Source organism: Drosophila suzukii, chromosome 3 (genome assembly GCF_043229965.1).
Source record: "Drosophila suzukii chromosome 3, CBGP_Dsuzu_IsoJpt1.0, whole genome shotgun sequence".
NCBI lineage: Eukaryota > Metazoa > Arthropoda > Insecta > Diptera > Drosophilidae > Drosophila > Drosophila suzukii.
In genome coordinates, this window is record NC_092082.1 from 26127942 (window position 1) to 26153779 (window position 25838).

Here is a 25838-nt window from a genome sequence, read left to right on the forward strand (position 1 = left end):
CAGAACTTACTTTCCATGAAGAGAGCGAAGTCCCACACGGCATGTTCCTTCCCACTGGGATTCTCTAGTGGACCTCCTCCAGCACTTCAACTATTCTGCGGATGAGGACAATCGGGACACTAGACCTACATACATGTTTTCATGAACGGTGTTGATAATTTAAGAACAGCGTTCTCAATTACACCTAAATGTTCATGATTTGAACTTAACGAACGGGTTGTTGTCAAATCACGAAAAATGTTCTTGATTTTTTTCGTTCTTTTTTACTGGGTGTAAGTATGTCGTATTCCATTTTATTTACTTTATGTTTGTCAAATTCTAATTTATTCACTTTTTAGACACTGTAACGTGCTTTTCGGTGGCTGGATTACACACACTACACAAATTCAAAATTCAAATGGTTGGCCGGATGCCGAGCTAGGATAGTTGGCGTCCACTACTTCGCTGGGAAACTTCTATCGAGGACAGAAGAAGGACTCCCGCGCTGATGCAAAGCTACAGGAGGCATTCCAGTACAGCGTGATCGGTCATTTATTGCAAAGTCCTTAAATTATTTATTTAAAATAATAATTAAAACAAGCATGGATTTTTAATATTTATTTGTATACAAGATGCAAAAAAGCAAAAACAAAACTGGTTTATGTTTATATTATAAAGAATATCTGAATGACATAAAAGAATACCAGTTTAATATGAAAGCCTACATATGAAAACAAGGAAGAACGCTATAGTCGAGCACCTCAACTTTCAGATACCCGTTACTCAGCTAAAGGGACCAAAGGGAGTTGGAGATATGCAAGCAGAAAAGCGAGATTGTAATGCGCCACCTACTCCCGATCTCAAAATATGGATACGTGGGCGGCAAACAGTTTTAAGTGATATGGGCGTTAGTAGGCGTGGCAAACTTTTGTTAGGTCAATCGATAGGTATTGTCGAGACTAACAGATTTCAGTTAAAATTTATTTCTAGGATGAAAATTGTGGGCGTTAGAGTGAGCGTGGCATATCCGCGTAACAAACTTAAACCTGAAATCCCAATTCTGTGTCTTTGATTGTATCCGAGATATCGCGTTCATATTTACGCTTTCTTTCTTGCGCTGCGCAAGAAGCTCACGAACCTACATGCCAAATCCCAAATTTCTAGTTTTTATAGTTTCCAAGATGACCGCGTTCATTCGGACGGACAGACAGACGGACATGGCTATATCGACTCGGCTAGGGATCCTGATCAAGAATGTGTATACTTTTTAGGGTCAGTAACGCTTCCTTCTGCCTGTTACGTACTGTCTGACGAATCTAGTATAGTATTTTACTCTTCGAGTAACGGATATAAAAATAGAATTTGTTGCGTGAAATTCGATATCTGTTGGGACACATTCATATTGCTTTATTGGTAGAATCGAAACAGCAGAAGTTTGTAAAGTTTTAATGAATTGTTAGTACCTAAGCTTACATTGTTATGAGCGAAAGCTCCGAATTGAACGTTAATTTTGCTGCTCTTTTACTGTGTTTATGCTATGCATATTTCATGAAATCAATTCATGAAATGGGCAAATTCGTGTGTGCATAAACACCTTTTCATGAATTCGATAACACACGAAAGTTGACTATGAATTCAGTCCCAATGCACGAAATGTTGAGGCACAGCCTACTTCACAGCCTTCTATTTATAGAGCTCTATATCAAATTCAACAAATTTGGCAGCTTTACTAATATCATTTCATGAATTTGTCTGTGTTGTATAAACAGGGGCTATTATAATTTCGTGTATTGGAGATTCATGAAATTCATAGCATAAACATAGTATATGTTACTGTCTGATCACTGTAAATAGCTTTCTCACATTTCCTCGGGATTACATTAAATGACTTCACAATTGGAAGCGAAAGCCGTGTTGTCAGACCCGCACCCAAACTAATTGTCTCATGTTGGGTAAGAAAACGCTCTTGTTCATAACAATTTCTTTTCATAAAACAATTTTAAAAATTAAAAAAAATGTTTTTAAAAAGGAAAACAATCGAGAAAATAAAATGGCATTTAAAAACGTATTTTTGTGTAGGGGGCCTGAGATGGGAAATAACCAAGTTTAGGCCTTTCAGATAAAACATGCGTTACCCCTTCTAAATGAACTCATTAGTATGTCAGACGAGTCCTTATATAAAAAAAGAGATCTGACAAAGATGCTTTAACACCATAAAAGAACGGGAATGTAGTTTCAATCCATCCGAAAAAACTCGAGCATTGTTTGCAGCTGAATAACGGGGTGGGCTCTACTGCTATGGAGCAGGTATTTTCAACAGGATGCTGCAAATATGGCATCTTTTACGACATACTTCCGTATCCGGTTCCTGATAACGGAGGTGCTCAGGGGTATTCAGTCGGGGACCAGGTAACAGGCAGAAATCAACGTGCGGTAGACATATGGTTGGTAAATTACAAAAATATAAGTGAGTAGCAAGCCCACACTAAAAATAAAACCACACTGAATATATTTGTGGACGGGAGTCCACGTAGCTACGCGTAGTGGGAAGGCGACTACTATATATACACGAACTAATCAAAATCTACTGTAATCGTCCGATTGTTTCGACTGATACATCAATCGAAAGGTATTGCAAAAACCAAATGGATTACATACCAAAACTTAAAAAAAAACAATTGGAGCGGTGAAAGTGTAAAAGTAAAAGTTTAGAAAATTTGATCTGTTGGGGCCGGTGGGGATAAATACCCCCCGCTAATGTCACCACAACTGTCAAAATCGGATGCTCCTTTCAAAAGCAACACGCAAAACAAGATTTTGGCGGTCTTCTCAAAATGAAAATTTTATTTTGTTTGTCAGTTTGTCACAAAATGTTTTTTTAGAGTCCGGAAAATTCTAGACGATTTAAAAAAGCTCTATATAAAAAACATTAGTTCTACCACTTTTAAAAAAAACTAGCTAGTTTGGCGAGAAAACATCTACAAATAGCTAAATTTTGTGCACCCGTAACTTGTGAACTACTAAAGCTACAGGCTTGTGCGATATACCGTAAAAAGCAATTTCGAAACCACTTTTATTCCTTCTCTGCGTTAAAACAAACATTTTCAAACATCCGTTTACACTATGGAAAGATATTCAAATGTGCGCTCCACAGAATTGCATGCGAAATCCCAACCATTACAGCGGAATAAAAGTAAAAACATTATTGTATTCATTTTTAATTTAAACATGACTTCTGATCATGGTATTGAGGTACACTAATGTGAGAACTAACATGACTGTGGACGGCAGTCCACTGCATCACTGCTGTGATGGTCCGATCATAACTAACAATATCAACAGATATTGCAAAACCTAAAAGGTTTGCATACAAAAACTGTAACAATTTTAATTCGTTTGGAAAAAAGATCTGTGTTTAGCTGTACGATTTTCATTAGGCGTGCCGAATGATAGGAAAAATATTTTTTAAAAAGTTAAAAAAAATTGAAACTAACTTTTACTCTTGGGAATATCATTCTTTTAATATCTCTGAGTTTTGAATAAAATTAAAAAATCGGATAACTATCATTAAGCTGCCATATGAACGATAGGATACTTAAAGTCAACGTCCTGCAAGGGTCTGGAAACTTCGGCATGCCAAAGTTAGATTTTTTTCTTGTTTGAAAAATTAACTTATACTCGTGGGAATATTATTCTTTAAGTGTTTCAAAATTTGGAATATAATTTAAAAAATCGGACGACTTTATTTTACATATATCTGCCATAGGAGGAATCGGATAATTAATGTCAAAATAATACAACGACCGTTATATTTAGTTTACTTACGGTGGCAAATTAAAATGGAACATTATCTTCACATTTCTCTAAAAATTTTTTAGTTTTCCTAAAATCGGAAAGCTCTGCACATACAATGCTCCCACGGTAACGACCTGGAAGGGTATACAAACTTCGGCTTACCGAAAATACTTTCCTTTCTTGTTGTTTATATTTTTTTGTGGTTTTTGTCATGTAACTGTGGACACCAGGAGTGTGCGAAGGCAACTACTATATATCGCCGCAGAATTCAAAATCTGTAGTGATGGTCCGATCATAACGAGTGAAAAACAAATTGAGAGGTATTGCTTACCAAGACCTTAATAATTTCAATAGGTTTTGGAGAAACCGATTAAAGTGTAAAAGTGAAAATTTAGAACATTATGGCGAAAAGTTTTTTAAAATACTTTTGGTCTATTTTCTCGAAATCGGTTCTAACGATTCTTTTTTTGAGAGTCCTCAAATTTTTTTCTTAACACTTTCTGTCATAAAAATTATCGTTTGGACGTTATTAAGCGATAAAAAGTGCAAACCGATTCAGCACTTTTGCAACTATCGACTATCAGATACCCGTTACTCAGCTAAAGAGATTAAAGAGAAATGGAGATATGCAAGCAGTAATGCGAGATTGAATTGCGGCACCAACCCGTGATCTCAAAATATGGTTGTGTGGGCGGTAGACAGATTTAAGCTTTATGGGCGTTAGAGTAGGCGTGGCAAACTTTTTTTTAGGTCAATCGATAAGTATTACCGAAACAAATACATATCACTTAAAATCTTTTCTAGCATGGAAATTGTGGGAGCCATAGGTTTAGGCGATTTGTGGGCTTTAGAGTGGGCGTGGCACTTTTTTTGATCAATCGATAGGTATTGACGAGATTAATTCACGTCAGTTAACATTTTTTATCTAGCATGAAAATTGTGGGCGCCACACGCTTGGGCGGTTAGAGTGGGCGTGGCATATTCGCATTACAAACTTGCGCTGCGTACAAGGCAACGGAATCAAAATATGAAATCCCAATTCTCTGTCTTTGATAGTTTTCGATATATCCGCGTTGATATTTACGATTTTTTGAAGTTTGTGGGCGGTTTGTGGGCGGACAGACGGACATGGCTAGATCGACTCGGCTAGTGATCCTGATCAAGAATATATATAATTTATGGGGTTATGTTTGTTACATACTGTCACATTTTTTGGCGAAATGGTCACGAAGAACGAGTGAAATGTGATCCGGTGCATTATCGTGATGCAAAAACCTAGAGTTGTTGTTGCCCTTAATTCTGACGACACATAACGCTCAATTAATATTCCTAATCAACATTTTGGCCGGGTGGGATGAATTCATAGTGCACCACGAAAATCGAAAAAACAAATTCAACAGCGTCTCGGCCATAGAAATACATATACGAGTATCTCGAAACTTTTTTAATATTTTTTCTAAATATGGTTGATATTTAACAATTGAACTTTAAGTTTATATTTTGGGCGATTTTTCTTCAAGCTAGTGTGGTTTTTCCTAAATTCAAAGCTATTTTTCTGTTTTCAAGGGTATCAGTCTTCAAAATCAACGGCGATATTTCCTAAAATTAAAAAACGGGTGTTATAGTTAACGGTAGTTTTTCTTGAATTTATGGTGTTTTTATACTCGTTACTCTTAAAGTAAATGGGACTCGTCTGAAAGTATATAATAGGTAGAAGGAAGCGTTTCTGACCCTATAAAGCATACACATTCTTGATCAGGATCACCAGCCGAGTAGATGTAGACATCCATGACACGACCACGATCGTCAAAAAGTTGTTGCTGCAGGGAAGTAACGTCAGTTTCAAAAACCAAAGCGGGTACTCTTCTTGTCAAATCCAAAGACCTACTCCAAGCTCAATATTGGATATGACCGTGTCAAAACTCGACCACACATTCCTCGACCTCTTAAATGCCGAAACTGCCAAAAATTTAATCACCCTACCTAAGCCTGCAATAACGACCAAACTTGCTCTAATTGCTCTGAAGTTCACTCCCCCGACGACGAAGACTGCACCAAGCTTAAATTCTGCATCAACTGCAAACACCTCGAGAACCCTCATCATAGCCCTTTGGACAAGAATTGCCAAACATTTATTAAACAAAAAGAAATAATGGCTATTAAAACAATTGAAAATGTTGACTTTAAAAGCGCCACAAAAATCTACATTCAACGTCACTTCTAGAAGTCCACTCCTTACTCCCAAGTTGATTCACAAGCCCCTTCAAATTCTAACGCCCCAGTTCTGGATAAATTGTATACTCGTAAGATCACCACCTACGACGACATCACTACAATCTCAGACCGCACTCACAAAAGCCACAACAAAGAAAAAACCAGCCCACTGGCTATACCCCTCAAGGCTAAAAGCAAAGCAGACAAATCGAAAACAGTAAATACAAACCAACTAAACCACTCGAAGTAACCCAAACAACACTGCAAAGGAACGTTATTAATTAATCACTCAAATTAGTACTAAGTAATACACCTTCTCTTTACAGTGTCAGTGTCACAGTGGCAAAACTCCAGGCTTAGATCGCATCTCTTACGTTATGATCAACAACTCCCCCATATCATTCAAGCACAGAGTCCTTAACCATTTTAATTCAATCCTAGATTCCTCAATCCCTCAAGCCTATAGACAGACATAAAATCGTACCGACCGATATCCCTAAATTCATGCCTTGCCAAAACACTTGATAATCAACAACAATCTTATTGGATTTAGAAGGGGAAGATCTGTTATAGACAGTCTACTCTCAGTAGACCACATAGCAACAAGATCCCTTCCCTCAAGAAACACATCACATTGATCTCTCTTGACTTCAACAAGGCATTTGAAAAAGGCATCCACTCCGTAATTAACCAGCTGAAGGAATAAAAAATAGGCAAACGCATATTAAATTACGTCCTTAACTTTATAACAAACAGAAAAATAATCATTAAATCCGGCAAGAACCTTTTAAGCTTTTTCCCACTCAACAATGGCAGCCCACAGGGGTCTCCAACCTCAGTAATTCTCCTTCTCATAGCTTACAACACACTCTCCCATATTATCACCTTACACAAAGATGACTTCCATCTTATAATCAAACACAATAAACAAAAAAAAACCCACTACCAACCTCCAAACCCTGTTTTCTCAAATAGACGACTGGTGCGTACGTACTCTGGATCAATTCTATCAAAAGAAAAATGCCAAGTCCTTCACATATGCAGAAAACATAACTGCTCTGCCAAGATCCTTTCAGGCGACACAAATCTTCAAAGTACCAACTCCCTCAGAATACTAGGACTAACTATTAACAACAAATACATCTGGAACGCCCATATTTAAAAATTAAAAACACAACTATCAAAAACTGTAAATATTATTATACATCTCTCTTCCCGTAAATATAACAGTACCACAACCACTCTTATCAACACTATTAAATCTATCCTCATTTCAAAAATCGATGTTTTCCTGCCTATTTACGTATATTTTCCCAACTCTAAATTAAACTGTCTAAAAACAACAATAAATGCAGCTCTAGGATCAGCCTTGGGAGCCTATCGAACCACACCAGTAAACAACTTACTACTAGAAACTAAAACAAACACAATAGAACAAAAACCAAACTTCCTTACAGCCAATTTAAGTAAAAGTCCTTTTCGCCCACTGCACCCATATAACTAAACTAATAAAGCCACACAATAGAAAATACAGATACAAATCATGCAACCACCTATCCCTCCCCGATTCTCCTGTCTGAATCAGTAACTATAAAAAAATGTATATGACTACCATACATAAAGCTATCGATACTAGTCTGTCAAATCATAATAAACAAAATACCCCTGCAACAACTTACCAACAACTTTTCAGGTCCTTACAATCCTCATACCCACAACACAATTTTGTATATACTGACGGTTCTAGGACTGATGGTATATCTGGATTCAGTATTACTGATGAAAATAACCTTTTAAAATCCGGTCTACTACCAATGTACTCTTCCTCCTACACAAGCGAGATCATTGCCATCCTAGAAGCCACAAAACTTTGTAAAGGAAAGTCTGGAAAACAAGCAATATGCATCGACTCCCTCTTCTCCCTTAACTCGATTAAAAACCACAATTAATACTCCTACTATATAACATCAATAATAAACATCATAGCCAAAAACTTCCTAAAAATAAGGATAATATGGATTCCTAGCCACATAGGAATAAAAGGCAACGAAACTGCTGACTCATTTGCCAAACCTAGCCTTCAATCCCCCCTTATATACACCCCTAACTACAATTTTACTGACATTGCTCGCCACCTATAACAATGCTTAGACAATGAACTGATAGACACCTTGGAAGCAGCATCTCCTTGGTACAAACTTATAAAACCCCCAACATTCCCACACAAATACGAAATGAATAGAAGACAACAAATTATTATCAACAGAATACGACTTAGACACACCAAGTTCACCAATGCGCATTACATTGATAGAAACCTTTCCTCTAACTGCCCGCTGTGCAACATCAGCCCAATACGCCTAACCCATATTATTACCTCATGCCAAGCCCTTACTCTCCAAAGATCTGCATCGCTCAACTCCCAAAACCCTATCCACATTATATAAAATCCTACTTTAATCAATACCCAGAAAATCCTACTCTTTCTTAATAATTCCAACATACTATATCACCACTACTTAATTACCATAAGCGAGCTTAAGGCCTTTTACTGCTGTAGCTCTAAAATAAACCCACTCTTAGCTTATAGTTTTAACTATAATTTAGCATTAGATAATAATAATAATAATAACAATGAATAACCGGGCTGGAATAGAAAAATAAAAATCTATTGATTCTTTTATAAATAACTTCGGTTGCCCTAATTACTCTCCCAAATCTTCAATTCGACAACGGACAATACATATACAGGCATGATTACATGACGCTTTCTCTATTTGTGAGCATTGCACAGTCAACATTTTATTTAATGTACAAATTTTTTTTCTCTATTGTGTTCGTTTAACATTTGTTCTTAATAAAAATAAAAATAATTAATTTTATAGCAGTTGGTGCCATGGCTCTGAAGAAAACCAATTTATAGGGGCACATTTGACCTGTGATGACCTGTGCACTATCTGCACTGCACATAAATAGCACACCTTGGATTTAAATTAAACAAGAAAATAAGTTACCTTCGGCAAGCCGAAGTTTGTATACCCTTGCAGTTATAGTTATTAAATTTAAAAATACAACAAATGATATTCCCAATAGTATAAGATAATATGTCAAAAAACACGGAAGCTATAATTTGTTTCATATTATTTCCCACCAATTTTTAGATAGTTCCTATGGCAACAACAAATCATTCGATTTTGATAAAATTAAATTTGAAATTCAGAACTAACTAAAAAATGTTATTTCCAAGCGTAGGAGTTTATGTTAAAAACACCAAAGAAATAATTAAAAAAAATTTTTTCCTGATTATTCCTATGGGAGCTATAAGATATAGTTGTCCGATCCGGCTGGTTCCGACTTATATACTACCTGCAAAAGAAATAATACCCTTTGGAAAGTTATAGCCCGATAGCTTTAAAACTGAGAGACTAGTTTGCGTAGAAACGGACGGACAGACGGACATGGCTAGATCGACTTGTCTAGTCATGCTGATTAAGAATATATATGCTTTATGTGGTCGGAAACGTCTCCTTCACTGCGTTGCAAACTTTTGACTGAAATCATAATACCCTCTGCAAGGGTATAAAAATGTTGCATCAAAATTAAAAAAAAAGGTATTAAGATTCTTGAAAAGAATCGTATTTATGTTAAGTCTGTGCAAATGTGACTTGCCACAAAGTTCCAAGCCATGTCTTTGAGCAGTTTAAAGTCACCACCCAATCTAAAGTCAGTTTTAAAGCTTTAAAGGTGCAGTAACACTTGTATTGGGCTTAAGATCCTTCAAAATGTGTTTAAAAATACTGCTGTTAATAGGTATAGTCTATTTAGAAGAAATCAAGTCGTTAACATTGTTTTTGGAGACGTAGGATTTGTTAACGTTAAAGTTTACCTTTAATTTGTTTTCTCGATTAAGCAGTAGATTTAGAGGTACACCTAAAAAAACGGAATTCTTTAATTTTTTGTGCGAGTGCTTCCTGCAAAATCGCAAGTGCCACAGCTTAGGATGCAATCGGGCCACCTGGCCCAACAGATAAAGCTGGAAATGAACTGCGAGCGAACAAACAAGGCAGCGCGATGTCCTTTGCAAACTTTCAGCTCACTATGCTATGGGTCTGAGTGGCTGCGCTGCACATCTGCATCGATAGGTCTCGAAATTTGGCTTGGAAATCTCAAGGGCCACCTCGCATCTCAAATGGGCCGGTAGGGCGGCAAGGCCACCTAGGATGCCTTTCCTAAATGGCAAACTATCGATAGCAACAGTTGCAGTTAGTGCAGGACGGCAGCGGGTGCACAGAGGTTGGCTGCAGCTGGTGGTGCGGCATTCGTAAGTTTTACGTGTGGCACGTGCACCAAACGGGGGCAGCCAAGGATGCCGGAATGCAAAGATGCCTAGCTGAATCTGAGACTGAAACTACGACGTGCGTTCTGGGCGCATTGTTTTTCTTTTTTCATGACTTTCAACAGCGCGTAAAACTAAAGGAAAACTGTCAGCCCGGAAAAGCGGAGTGGGAGAGAAGATTGTTTGACGGCAAGGTGGCGGGTGGCGTGGTGGCGTGGTGGCACTTTAATCTGCCGCATCCATGAGTTACAGACCGCGGCAATCAGAGCAGCTGTTTAAGTGCAGCGACATTTCCATCTGCGATGACGATTACAATTGTAAGCCACTGCGGTACTCTTTTGCGGCAGAGTGCAGAATGTGCACGCTAAAGTACAAAATGTAGGGCGGGGTTCTATTCATGGGACAAGATGGAAGATTGATCGAACAGGAGCTGTCCAAATCCAGGCACATTATGATCGCCAACGATCCGAAGCCCTCACGTCGTCAACTTCTTTTCATCACCACTCACTTATGCACGTAATATCCTGCCACTGTGCACGTTCTAGGGACTCAATTCCAGCACTTGTGTCTGGGTTGCAGGTCAAGTGCCCAGGACATTACAAAGCGATTGACCGGAAGAGGACACGGCACGCACGCAAGACACTTGCGGCCTGAGATGCGAAAGTTTGCCGGCGAGCAGCAGGCTTCAAGTTGCAGCCGTCAAGGAGGAGGAAGGTCCTGTGGCAGAGATTTCGAAGCGTCAAGCAAACACTCCGCCGGGCGACTGTTGTGGCAAGTGGCAAGTGGCTAGTGGTGTTGCCAAAAGCCGAGTCCGAGGGATCGTTAGGAGATGCGACGGCACGGGCCCTTAAAGCGTAGGTTAGCCCCTTGGAAGTCGGGAAAACTTCGTACGCCACGGCATGCTGCAGTGAATGCGCTTAAATTATGCGGCATTCATAATGCAACAGAGTCGAGGATGTGCCGTCCTCTTTGACATATTCCTTGCAGAAGCTGCTGCTGAAACTTGCCAACAAGCAGGGCCTTAAATTTTATGCACATTCTCATACACAGCGCATACACATTGGCATCTGGATGACTGCTCCTGGTGCTCGCTTAAACCCAAGTTAATGCCAAGGCTTCTGGCCCATTATTTCAGCGAATTTTCTGCTGCACATAAAAGTGCTAGTTTCAGCTGTATCCATCTCCAGCGCTCTTGCCATCTCTGCAAACTGCTCCTTTTTTGTTTTATCTTACTTTATTTTATTTAAGAACTTTTCCAAGGCAATGGCAAAGTCAAAAAATGTATTTAAAGTTCAAAGTTTTCTCCTCTTTTTTATTTTACGGCTCTTTGGTGTACTCGCTCCGCTCGCATATTAGAGCGTAAAAACTGCCACGAAGCCATTAGGAGAATTTCGCGAGGGTAAAATGATCAAATTTGTAGCTGAAAACAAGCACGCTATGGTCGAGTGCCTCAACTATCAGATACCCGTTACTCAGCTAAAGGGAGCAAAAGGGAGATAGAGATATACAAGCAGCAAAGCGAGATTGTAAAGCGGTATTGCGATAGGTATTGACGAGACAATTACATTTAAGTTAGATTTTGTTTTTGCATAAAAATTGTGGACGTTTGCGGAGATATCAGCGTTCAAATTTAAGATTTTTTTATATTTGTCATCGGCTTGTGGGCGTGGCAAATTTTTTTTTGGTCAATCGATAGGCATTGATGAGGACAACACATTTTAACAATATTTTATTTTTTTAGCTCTTAAACTGTAGGAGCAACAGTTTTGGTTAGTTTGTGGGGGTCAAAGAGGGCGTGTCAAAAAAAGGAACCTAAATCGAAAATCCCTTATAGTTTCCGAGATCACAGCGTTCTCACGGACAGATGGACATGGCAACATCGACTCGGCTAGTAATGCTGATCAAGAATATATATACTTTATAGGGTCGGAAACGCTTCCTCCTACCTTTTACATACTCTGCCCCGAGTACACTCTACGAGTAAAGGGTATAAAAAAGTTCCTTAAGCCAACGGAGCTGCATATTTGATTAATAGTAAACAGTGAATTGTTTGAACGGCCCGACCGCCGACCACTGACAAATACACCACCCATGCCTAGGAAGTAGCTGCGGCAAACACAGCTCAGACCGTGTTCGGGTATCTATGTAGTGTCCTTCCTGACCATATTGCCATGGATATGCATTGTTGCAATGAAAACCTAATATATTTTTGATGAATCGCAATTGTAAGTTTCAACAATGGCTGTGAACCCAACGCTTCAAAGAGCTCCGGTAAATTATTGTGCACAAAATATCTATGACCATATTTGTGAAGGGCTTGTCCGTTGCCCTGCAATTCGGGCCCGGCTACATTGGCTTTTTAAGGGCTAACGGCCCAGCAGCTCGATCTAAATAGAGTATCAACGCGGGTAAGTTTACTTGTCCCCTTCCTCCGAGTGGCTTTTGTGTATTGTTCGCCAAATTCGGCTTTATAATGCAATCGAAATGGTCGGCCATATGTGCGCGGGTCCGTTTTGTTGTCTGTTGTGGGCCCTCTATTGATGATGATGCTGCTGATTTCGTATGCACAAAAACGGTCGAGTGGCAGATAGAAAATGTCATCAATAATATACATTGTATTATTTTCATTGCATTTTTTGATGCTCCACCATTGCACAGTGGGACTATCCGGAGCAGTCGGGCTCTTGGCTAAAGATTAGTTGACTGGCACAAGTTCATAAAATGTTTACGTATACCAGCGGGGTTGCCGGCTAGGTTTAAACTTTAAACTTGTAAGTATTTGATGCTTTATCAAGAATTAACACTAATGTCTGCTTTATTAATTTAAGCCGATTTAATAAAATGCTGTTTTAAACATGGCTGTGGGTGAAATGCGAATACAACTTTTAATGACCCTACTGTGTGGCATTGCAGTGGTTTTTTGATTGTCTGACTAAATTAACCGAAAATAAAATTGCTGCTTACATCTTTTTCCCAGTATCGATTTCGTTGGAAGTGCATTGCATAAATCATGAATGCAGTGAGTGCATCATGTTGGAAACGTAATGCAGAAGGGAACGTAAGAGTCATACCAGCTGAGTCAATTGTGTGGAAATTATGAATGCTTGTCAATAGTGCAACTGATAGCAGGAAGAAGAAATAAAGTTATAAATTGAGTATGGGGATAAAGTGACTATAATTTTCATACAATAACACAGGAACATACAAATTGAACTTTGTGAAATTTCCAGAATCCATTTCTACTTTTTATAAATAATTGGGTCCTTTTTAGTAACAGTTTTATACAATCTTTTGTGTCACCACCTAAAGGTTCAGCGACAATGTTAAGAATAAAAACAAGGAAGAACGCTATAGTCGAGTACCTCGACTATCAGATACCCGTTACTAAGCTAAAGAGACGAAAGAGAAATGGATATATGCAAGCAGCAAAGCGAGATTGAAATGCGCCACCTACCGGCGGTAGACAGATTTAAGCGTTAGAGCGTTAGAGTGGGCGTGGGAATTTTTTTTTTGGATCAATCGATAGGTATTGACGAGACCAATACATTTATCTAGCATGAAAATTGTGGGTGCCACAGGCTTGGGCGGCTTGTGGGCGTTAGAGTGAGCGTGACATATTCGCGTAACAAAATTGCGCTGCGTTCAAGGCTACGGAATCTAAATTTGAGATCCCCATTCTCTATCTTTGATAGTTTCCGAGATATCGACCTTCATATTTACCATTTTTTGAAGTTTGTGGGCGGTTTGTTTTTTAACTTTTTAAAAAATATTTTTTAAATTATTTTTATGGGAGCTATAAAATATAAATGTCCGATAGTTCTCGATCCGACTTACATACTACTTGGAATGGAAATAAGACTTTGGGAAAGTTTCGTCCCGACATTCAAATGCATGGATACCTTAAACGCCAATGGGACAGAATTACAATGCTCGGTTTGCCGAACCTAAACTAAAAGCGAAATTGGTCCAGTTCGAAGTGTGATCACTTCTCGGGCGGCAGACTCCGGGTCGATCCCACCTAAATTCCGCATACCCAATTACACAGTGTTAATGCCCGTGAGCGGCATTATTAATATTGTTTCTCGTTTATTTCAGTTTTCAGTACATATTTCTCTTACGAGCAATAATTAATACATATATGTATATTGAATTAAGAATTAATCGTCGTTAAATCTTGCCTGCAACATTTTCACTTTACGCAAACTAGTCTCTCAGTTTTAAAGCTATTGGGCTGAAACATTTCCAAAAGTCTTCTTTCTTTTACAGGTAGTATATAAGTCGGAACCAGCCGGATCGAACAACTATATCTTATAGCTCCCATTGAAATAATCGAAAAAAAAGTTAAAAAAATTATGTCTTTTGTGTTTTTTAATTTATAACTTCCTACGCTTGAGAATAACAAATTTTAATTAGTTCTGAATTTCGAATTTAATTTTATCAAAATCGAACGACTTTATCATATAGCTGGCATAGAAACGATCGAAAAATTGGCATTTTGACATATTATCTTATAATATTGGGAATATCATTTTTTGTAATAATTATAACTGCAAGGGCATACAAACTTCGGCTCGACGAAGTTAACTTCCTTTCTTGTTTTACAAAAAAAAATCCACTTAAGATCGACACATACGGAAAAGGAAACAAGGAGGAACGCTATAGTCGAGTACCTCGACTATCAGATACCCGTTAATCAGCAAAAGGGACCAAAGGGAAATGGAGATTTGCAAGCGAGATTGAAATGCGCCACCTAACCTTGATCTCAATATATGGTTATGTGGGCGGTAGACAGATTTAAGCGTTATGGGCGTTAGAGTGGGCGTGGCAAACTTTTTTTGAAGCAATCGGTAGGTATTGACGAGACCAATACATTTCACTTAAAATTTTTGATCTAGCATGAAAATTGTGGGCGCCACAGGCTTGGTCGGTTTCTGGGCGTTAGAGTGGGCGTGCCAATCTTTTTTTTTTGATCAATCGATAGGTATTGACGAGACCAATACATTTCAGTTAAAATTTTTTAACTAGCATGAAAATTGTGGAAGCCACAGGCTTGGGCGGTTTGTGGGCGTTAGGGTGGGCGTGGCATATTCGCGTACCAAACTTGCGCTGCGTACAAGGCTACAGAATTTAAAGCTGAGATCCAATTTCTCTTTCTTTAATAGTTATACCCGTTACTCGTAGAGTAAAAGGGTATACTAGATTCGTCAGAAAGTATGTAACAGGCAGAAGGAAGCGTTTCCGACCCCACAAAGTATATATATTCTTGATCAGGATCACTAGCCGAGTCGATCTAGCCATGTCCGTCTGTCCGTCTGTCCGTCTGTCCGTCTGTCCGTATGAACGCTGAGATCTCGGAAACTATGAGAGTTACAATACTGGGATTAGGCACGCAGATTCCTGAGATTCCTGCGCAGCGCAAGTTTGTTTCAGCACAGTGCCACGCCCACTCTAACGCCCACAAACCGCCCAAAACTGTGGCTCCTACAGTTTTGATGCTAGAATAAAAATTTTAACTGAAATGTATTGTTCTCATCAATACCTATCGATTGACCCAAAAAAAAGTTTGCCACGCCCACTTTAACGCCCACAAACCGCGAAAACCTGTGACGCCCACAATTTTCATGCTAGATAAAAAATTTTAACTGAAATGTATTGGTCTCGTCGATACCTATCAATTGATCCAAAAAAAATTTGCCACGCCCACTCTAACGCCCATAACGCTTAAATCTGTATACCGCCGGTAGGTGGCGCATTTTAATCTCGCTTTGCTGCTTGCATATCTCCATATAGCTGAGTAACGGGTATCTGATAGTCGAGGTACTCGACTATAGCGTTCTTCCTTGTTTTTTTTTTGGGTCAATCGATAGGTATTGATGAGAACAATACATTTCACTTAAAATTTTAAATCTAGCATCAATACTGTAGGAGCCACAGTTTTGGGCGTTTTGTGGGCGTTAGAGTGGGCGTGGCACATTGCTGAAACAAACTTGCGCTGTGCAGGAATCTCAGGAATCTGCATGCCTAGTCCCAGTATTGTTGCTCCTATAGTTTCCGAGATCTCAGCGTTCATACGGACAGACGGTCAGACGGACATGGCTAGATCGACTCGGCTAGTGATCCTGATCAAGAATACATAATCTTTATAGCGTCGGAAACGCTTCCTTCTCCCTGTTACATACTTTCCGACGAATCTAGTGTACCCTTTTACTTTACGAGTAACGGGTATAAAAATAAACATTATGTTTGATTTTTTGCTCAGGAATAGTAATTATTTTAATTTTTATTATAAAACTAAAAATGTATATTTATTACTGAGTTTTATTCCTTTTTATCAAAAATAATGATTATTTTTTAAGTTTTAAAATTAAACGACCCCTGATTTCTAATTTTTAAGAAAGCTTTTCTTCATCCAAGGAATGGATTTCTATTTTAAAAAAGCTATTACGCTAAAATGTAATTTAAATTAACCTAATTGTAATAAAATTACCCCACAATTCTTAAGTCACCCTAAAATGTTTGGCGAGCTTGTCTTACAGACAACAGGGAGATTGGTCTAAAACGGGCTAGGGCTGTCATTCTGAACATTCCTTTTATGGTTGCTTTACTTTGGTAAGAAACATTACTGATCCAAACCACCTAAAACAATGATGTTGATACCAGTTTATTAATTATTGTATTTAGTGCAATCGTACTATTATTTTAAAAGTTATAACTAACTAATTTAAACAGGCCAGTAGTACCGCTACCATCCGCTAGGCGCCGTGGCGCTGTCATCGGTGGTGTGTGCGGCGTTAATCGCAGTGCAATGAAATTTTAATTTATTATAAATTTGACACAGAGTATCGGGTGTCTGATAGTTAAGGGACTCGACTATAGCGTTTTCTCTCTTTGTTTCTTGATCCAGCTTTGTTGCTCAGAAAAAAGGGGCAACGGGGCTTGACGGTCAATAACCGAAGAAAATATCTTTTGATTCAAAAAATGATAAAAGTGTAAAATAAAAACATTTTTTAAGATGATAAATAAGCATAAGTTGGTACTTAAAAAAAATATTATGAGACCCGCTACTACTAGAGTAAAAGGGCATACTAGATTCGTCGGAAAGTCTGTTAGACGTAGAAGGAAGCGTTTCCAACCCTATAAAGTATATCGGCCCTGTTCTAGTTATCATTTCCGAAATTTCCGATTAAAGTCTTCCCAGACCTGTTCCGAGACTCACTTCGGAAAGAACTGCTCGGACTCGAGTTTCCATCTGTTGTTACTCTGTTTACTTTCGAAAAACTCAGGGAAACTTGCCATCAAATATTATAATTAATTGTTAAAAAAAACTTCGCAAAAGCTTTATATTAAAATCATGTTTTTTTTTTATCAAAGTCGTTGATGATTAATATTTTTAATTGCATCATCAGAATTTAAATTAGTTGCATTAATTTTATTATTATTAATTACTTTGTGGTTGCACCTCTAAGCCCGGTAAATTCTAACCTTAACCATTTTAGCAAATCCGCACCATTTCTGAATTTCGGATTTGACTAAAACGGGATACTGTTGTCATTCTGAACATTACTATTTATGTTCGTTTTTCTTTGGTAAGAAAGAATATTGATCCGAGCTACCAAAAAAATGTTTTTGCTTATAACTTTATACTTTGATTTGATGCGTGCATAAATTTAATGCATTAAATGTGTACACAACTAATGCACATAGATAAAATCCAACACCGGATCAAAATGTAATCAGAACTGTGGCTGAAACCCTCAGACAAAGTTAAACCTTTTGTCAAGAGACTGTTTTATTACAAACCTAATTGGAACTTTCGTACTGAAATTGTATTATGCTAAAGGGAAATCCGACAATGTGAAAACTGGAACAGGCCTGATAATTTCGTCTGCTCACTAGTGCACCATTTTCTAATTAATTTTCTCCCACATGAATTAGAAGGGGCAACCTGCTCTGTATGTCCTGGCGTTAATTCTGGGCAACACTTTTAAATGTTCACCCGCCGAAGAGCTGCGCTTAACAGAAGCCACAGCTCCGCCTTCCTAAGTCCTGTCCTCACTCACGCCAACTTTCCAGACCCGCCGCTATATCATCATTTGTGCACCCTTTAATCATTTGAATAGTTGCCAATCATCATTAGTGACGGCGTTGATCTGAATGTGCCAGGGGGCAAAAGGCTGTTGAGTTTTTTTTCGGGTGGGGATCGCGGTGGGTACGTAGACCCCATCGTCGTTCGGTGACTGGGCCAAGCTGCAACTATGAGACCGCCAATTAGCAAAACGTTGCCAATACACTGAGAAAGGTGACGTATTTCCTCGTTCGTCACCCACAATTCCGATTTTGCCGTCAAAGCCAGCCACATCCCTTCTGAAGTCAAAAACTCTTAGCTCGTGCTTACCATGCGTATTTTTTGTCCAATCCACCAGACTAATCAGTGTAAACCACTTCAAAGCGTTTACAACGTCGGCGGCTACAAGTTTCCTTTTTTGTAATGGGCTGCAATGTGCGCGAGTTGCGATGTGTCTGGCGAAAATACATTCAAAGAAAACGTTCCGAATTTCAGTGTTAAATCCGTTGCAAAGGATGCGTTTTAAGCAATGAATTCTTGTAAAATTTATATTGATTTACAAAGGAACACCTGCAATTATTTTGTTCTATTTATGAAATGTATTAAAATTATCATTGCCCGAAAAAAACAAGAGAGAACGCTATAGTCGATGCCATCGACAATCAGATACCCGTTACTCAGCTCAGTGTACTGGGGGCACTAAGGGAGTTCGAAGGAGATTAGTATATACAAGTAGCAAAGCGTCTGTTCCCAAGATTGAACACTTCATTTGCTTATAACTGTTTAATGAATGGCCCGAATTAAACAATTTGTAGTTGAAAATTTATAACCAAAACAAATCCCATTAAAATTTTTCAAATATATTCAAAAATGTGGGTGCTAGACGAGTTTTAGCGGCATGGAATTTAGTGGGCGTTAGAGTGGTGCATAAAGGCGAAGGGCGGAGCCTGGTTTTCGAATAATATTTTTAATCGACGCTAGCAATGCTGAAAAAAACTTGTACTGCGTAATTAGCTCAAAAGTCTACAAGCCAAATCCCATTTTTTTTTTAAATACCCAATTTTTAGGGCATATATGTCCAAAAATGTTCAACTTTGTAACTTATTTTGCCTTAAATTGTACCTTAAATAATTAATTAAAATATTATAAGCAATAAAATTATTATTTGGTTAGGTTACACATCATCATTAACCAGACAAATTAAGTTTAAACGGTTTTTAGCTGTAAAATATTCTTAGGTAAAAGGCAATAGTCTTAAGGCCCACGATGACCTAAAATATTTGGCTGTTCGTGACCAAATAAATAAGACAAAAGGTACCAAAAATGACAGGTTACTTTTCAGGATTTTAGAAAAAAAATTCTATAAATTCCATCCTACGACGTACAATTATGGTCAGTGTCTTAAACATTCGGGAAAAGACTTTTTTTTAAATATATTGGGGCGTCTATTTATTTTCTTATGTTTTTCAAAGCCTATTCACAACATATAATCAATTTGTTTGAGTACACAGAGAGGAAAAACCAAGAACATTGTGATTGAATTGATCACATTCGTTCTTAAAAACCGTGTAAGCACAAATGTTCTTATTTTGATCCGAATGTTCTTGATTCTAGAACGAAATGGTAGGAACTAAAAAAGTGAAATGAGATGATTTCGTTCTATTTTCAAGTTGATTTTGGTTTTAATTTAAGAACATATTTGGATCAATATAATAACATTTTGATATTGATTTTATTTGAATTTGGGATCAAAAGAAGAACATTTTAGACTTGTAAAAGGAAAAAATGAGCTCAAATCGTTCTTGAAATAAGCTAAATACTAGATTGAATACCCTTCCCAAAAAAACGCTAAAATAATAATATTTGGCTTGTAATAGTTTTTTACTTTTATTGAATTGTAATATATATGGGATATGTATATAATATGTGATTAATTACAGGCTTAAATCTCTTATAACATTAAGGTATATATACAAGCTTATAAATATTTAAATCTAAGGTAATGTTTTTTATTATTTAATAAGTATTTGTGTAAGGGTGCACTAGAGAAAGAAATTATATTTTTAATAAGAATAGGTGAGTCTTCATTTTCATTTAATATTTCATACGCTCTATAATGGCTATCAAAAATTGTAGTTTCTGATTGCTGGCAAATTATAAATACATTTTCATTAACCAGAACTAAATCTACAACTTTATAAAATTCACAACATGTGTACATACCATACATACATACATACGTACGTTTATTTTAGCACAAAAAATGAGAGTAAAAGAGCTGATGAACTTAGGAATTTATACTAACCTTCAAGGAATTTCCTTACGGACTCCATTTTAATATCCTCCAGGAACTTTGACAACTGCTCGTCACTTTCACTTTCCATTACTTTAACTTTAAACTTTTGCAAACCAATCGAAACGCTGATGAAATGTGCCAGCCGAATGGTTCAGAAGAAGAAGAGCAAAGTAGAAGGGTCTAACGCGTGCTTGCTGTTAACCGAAAGATACTAACGCGTTATAAAAAATCCGCAACACACCATTTCAAGTCGAAATGCAACTCACTTTTCGTTCTATTTTTTGTCCCTCCCGTTCTTACTTTAAGAACATATTGAGATTATTGGGTTTCTGAGAAGAAATTGAAATTGATTTAAGAACCACGTGATAAATGTATAACATTTCGTTCTTGATTTGAGAACAATTTTGGTTTAACCAAATTTTAAGTACAAATTCAACTTGATTCAATCACAAAGAGAACATTTTGAGCTCAAAAAATGCCGTTCTCATTTTAAGAACATTTTCAACTCAGATCAGAACGTCAGAATTCTCTCTGTGTACGAACTCTCGAATATATCTTTATTCAAAACATTAAATGTTGTTATTTTATCAAACCGCGATTTGGCAAATACCCTGCTGAAACAGACTTGCGCTGCACAGGAAGCCCAAGAATCTGAATGCCAAGTCCCAACATTATAGCCCTAATAGTTTCCGAGATCTCATCGTTCATACGGACGGAATATATATCCAGAATATACATATGTGTATACTTTATGGGGTCGGAAACGCTTCCTTCTACAAGTTACACACATCCGAAGAATCTAGTATTCCGATAAACTGACAAATAAAGTGGTAGTTATAAAAATTTAATCGATAGTAATAAAGTATATTAAACAAATAAGGGCTCGGGGCTTGCTTGTATAATACAATAGTTTGGTGTCCGCACGCCTATACATATGAGTCCCATAGGAGAATCTCAGAATTAAATCCGAGTGTTCCTTATTAAAGAACGTTCAAACTAAAATTGTTCTAAATACATTTATCTAGGAGTAAGCTCGGCCAATCGTAATGCGACTATATAAATGCTGCTATTGCTCCTAGTAGCATCCAAGTGCGCAATATCAAATGGCCCGACCAAAACTGTTCAGTTGCTTCGCACATGGAGCACTTAAACTTTGTCCATCGTGAAAACGGATTCACCGCGTTTCAGTAGCTTTACACTTGCTGTGTTAGGTAATCCCAAGCTAACGTGGTAAGATGTGTAATTTTATTTAAAGAGCGAGGTCTCATTACACCTCAACTTTTTCGGCATTTATGTTGAGTTTTAAGCGGAAAACCTAAAGGGTAAGTCTTTTAAGGGTAAGTCAAAGGAAACAGTGGGGATTGGCATTTACCCGGGTGAAAAGTTTATCAACCTCTTCTTCTGACCACTACCATAAGCAAAGCAGATAAGAAGGCAAGCGGAAAAAATCAGCATTGACAACTGGAAGGCGGAAAGTTTCCAAAGTTTCGAGGGCCAAGCTCAACTTTGGTGGCCATATGTCAATTTGCTGCTACAACTCGTTCTGTGGGACGCCGACAAGAAACGCACGGAGTTGAAACTTTCCCGGTAGTGAATTCCTCATTCAATTTTAAAGACGCCTCTGAATTCTGGACTGCCGTAAAGTAAAAGCATTCAAAGAACTTATTCCTTGTCCGGCCAGACCAGAAAGATTTTTAATCTATTCCTTAAAGGTGCATAAGGATTGTTATTTTTAAACGTCGCTGGCCGTTGATCCGAGGCCCTTTGACTGACACGTAAGTGTTTTCTTTCCCACTATTGGAACAGGCTAGCAGGGCTTTTAATACCCCTTGGTGGAGCGAAACTTATGGATGGGAGTAAAATCAACTTGTATAGAAACTCAATAAAATTGTTTGAGAACTCAATGACTGGCGTGCAGATTGAGGCAGATTGAGCCGTGTTTGTCTGTGCGTTTCTACGATTTCGTAAATCTGAAAGGGACAAAGGAAGACCCTCCGGGCACGTTAAATGTACAATTTATGGCTGCCAAAGCAAAAACGTATTGGGTGAAAAGTTTCTGGGAGAGAGTTGTGAAGAGCTGCGCTTAAATCTGTATTGTCAGATGAAAGACCACTACGGGGTGGTAAATCCTTTTTAAGCTCGATATTGTGTCCTCCTGTAATTCATGATTGTTTCAATAATTTATAGCCAAGAGATACAGCTACTACATTCTTTTGTGGTTGCCATTTGGCTTCTTTTACCGACGCCTTATTTTATTTGTAGCGCAGATCAAACAAAAACAGTTTTATTAAATTATTATTTCTAATGTTTATATTTTGATAGGTACTTCTAATAATAAATAATCTCTTTCTTTCTTTTCAATAGCCAAAATACATTAACTTCTAGCAATCTGAGAATAATAGAGAGTAAAATGTTATACTAGATTCGTCAGAAAGTACGTAACAGGCAGAAGTAAGCGTTTCCGACTCCATAAAGTATATATATTCTTGATCAGGATCACTAGCCGAGTCGATCCAGCCATGTCCGTCTGTCCGTATGAACGCTGAGATCTCGGAAACTATAGGAGCTACAATCAATGTGCCACGCCCACTCTAACGCCCAAAAACCGCACAAGCCTGCGGCGCCCACGATTTTCATGGTAGATAAACAATTTTAACTGAAATGTTTTAGTCTCCTTAGTAGTTATCGATTGATTAAAAAAAAAGATTGTCACGCCCACACTAACGCCCACAAACCGACCAAACCTGTGCTGCCCACAATTTTCATGCTAGATAAAAAATTTTTACTAAAATGTATTGGTATCGTCAATACCTATCGACTGATTAAAAAGAAAGCTTGCCACGCCCACTCTAACGCGCATAACGTTTAAATCTGCCTACCGCCCGCATAACCATATATTGAGATCACGGGTAGGTGGCGCATTTCAGTCTCCTTTGCTGCTTGCCTATCTCCATTTCCCATTGCTCCCATTAGTTGAGTAACCGGTATCTGATAGTCGAGGTACTCGACTATAGCGTTCTTTCCTTGTTTTGTACTCACTTTCAGTACATGTTATTGTACTTTACTCACTAAAATTGGTATAGCGAAACTATATACGACAATGTGCTTCTTTCGATAGGAGTATTACTTGTGTCGATCCGACTATCGCGTCAAAAATTCCATTGCGCTCGTTCAGGATGGTTATAAATTATTTATTGACAAGGAATTTAATGAAATATATAAAGAACACAAAGTATAAAGAAGTCTTGTTGGCTTATGAAGTGTGACACACGTCTGCCTTCTTTGACGTTGCCTACTGTACTGCCCTATTTTTGACAATCGTAACAGATTTCCAATTCTGTGGCAACATATAGTAATCTCCTCGCGCAGGTTTAATCCTTGAAAAGTTGGACAGCTTGTGGGCTTTGCTGCACTCTTGAGCTGCGCAAGGTCTTCTTGCTTAGTCCGGGTCGGAAACGGTTCTGTTTACTTGCTACATACATTTCCCAGAATACAATAGACCCTTTTACATTAAGGGTAACTGGTATAACAAAAGAGAACGCTATAGTCGATCGGCTATCGGATAGCCGTTACTTACTTAGTCTAAACGATTGCGAGGGAGATGGAGATATGCAAACAGAAAAGTGATAGTCATCGATATTGCATTTAACGCCACCGCGCCAACTAGTAGTAGTAGGTATAAAACATTATTACTGTCCAATATTAAATATGTGATCGCCAGAGAAACAGAATACAATTTTCTAAACTGGTAATAAATGGTTTGAGGGGTTTTGGATGGTTAAATGTATAGTAATAGTCAAAACAAAATCACATTTAAACTTTTACAACATCTTTAAAAATGTAGTCGCTAGAGTGGGAGTGGCACATTCAGATAAGGAGATTGCGCAAAGTCATGAGCTAAGCAATCGAAATCTGAATTAGATTTAGCCATCTCCATTTGTTTGTCCATATGAACGCTGAGATCTCGGAAACTACACCGAGAAAAAAATTCTTACTTATCATTCGCCATTTTTCACACTGACAAAGAAAGAATTAAGGTTTAACTTTGCAATGAATCTACAAAAATAAAATTCTGAACTTAGCAGCAGTAGGGACCGTAGTAGGCAAAGAATTTTGTATCTGTATGCCAAGGAGCCTCATTTTGTTATTGTCCAGTTCATCCGATTCATGTAAACGGCTTTTTATATCCTTAAAAATGTGTTAAGCCATGACATCTGCCCTGGCGTTTTGTTTCCACCGTCTTTCAGTTGATTTCGTGATGAAGGGTGGAGCAAATGGAAAACCATTTAGCCAATTTACATGTTGGATCCAGCTGCAGCTGGAATCCAAACTCAGAGTATTATACAAGCCGTAGAATCAACAAGACCGGAGACTACAAGTCAAGGCAAGAATAAAAAAGTTAAAGCCAAACTGCAAGTCTCATGCGGCAGCACGGTAAAGACGTCCGCAAACGCAACCAACCAACAAATCCTAAGCGCGCAAAGGCTTAGAAATCCAAGTGAAGAGAAAGGACTTGGTATTCTACCGAGTCAGTCAGTTTATCATCCCGCCCTTCTTCCGCACTCCACATAATTAGATTACGCTTTGGATGCATGTTTACTATTGCAAGTTGCAACAAAAAACGAAAGGAAACAGACGCCTGTGGAAAATGAGAGAACAAGGAAAGCCAACAATGAGAAAACTTATAAAACACATTTGCGAACGAAAGTGAGGATGTTTTCATCGCTAGAAAAACTTGGTTCTCTTTCAGCTTGAGGTCTACTGCTCCCTTCCCATTAGCTAACGGTTCGGCGTTATTTCCCCGTGGTAAGCTTCTCACTGTCGAGTGATGACGAAGTATCCCTATACTCTATGTGGCAAATAGCTCAGTAGTGGGTGAAGTCCATACCGAAGTCTTCGAAAATCAACTTCACCTACTGGTTCCGAGCGACGGTGGAACAGGTTGCTTTTTGCCTCTTCAAGCTTCTTCCAATTTAAAATTACAAAAACAGTGTCAGCACATGTGGCCACAGTTCCTGCTCAACGTTCTTGTCTCCTTTCTGTTTTTGTTGGCGCAGTATGTCCCCGGGGGCAACTTGCCTTGGTTATGACATTCGGGCTTACATGTCAGGAACAAAAAAGCAACAACAACTGTCACAACAGCATCTCGACCA

At 38.1% G+C, this 25838-nt stretch overlaps 2 long non-coding RNA genes across 3 annotated transcripts; both read right to left on the minus strand.

Annotated features, from left to right (window-relative positions):
- Positions 1-325: 325 nt before the first annotated feature.
- LOC118877418 (uncharacterized) lies at positions 326-23966 on the minus strand. 2 transcript variants are annotated; one of them, XR_010654004.2, is made up of 3 exons: positions 23755-23966; positions 18720-18959; positions 326-544 (listed from the first exon to the last, which is right to left on the minus strand). It is a non-coding gene; the product is annotated as an uncharacterized lncRNA (long non-coding RNA). The 2 variants fall into 2 exon arrangements; XR_005014293.3 differs by lacking the exon at positions 326-544 and adding an exon at positions 18130-18577.
- LOC139353273 (uncharacterized) lies at positions 19893-21218 on the minus strand. The gene is made up of 2 exons (XR_011604454.1): positions 20952-21218; positions 19893-20879 (listed from the first exon to the last, which is right to left on the minus strand). It is a non-coding gene; the product is annotated as an uncharacterized lncRNA (long non-coding RNA).
- Positions 23967-25838: the final 1872 nt, after the last annotated feature.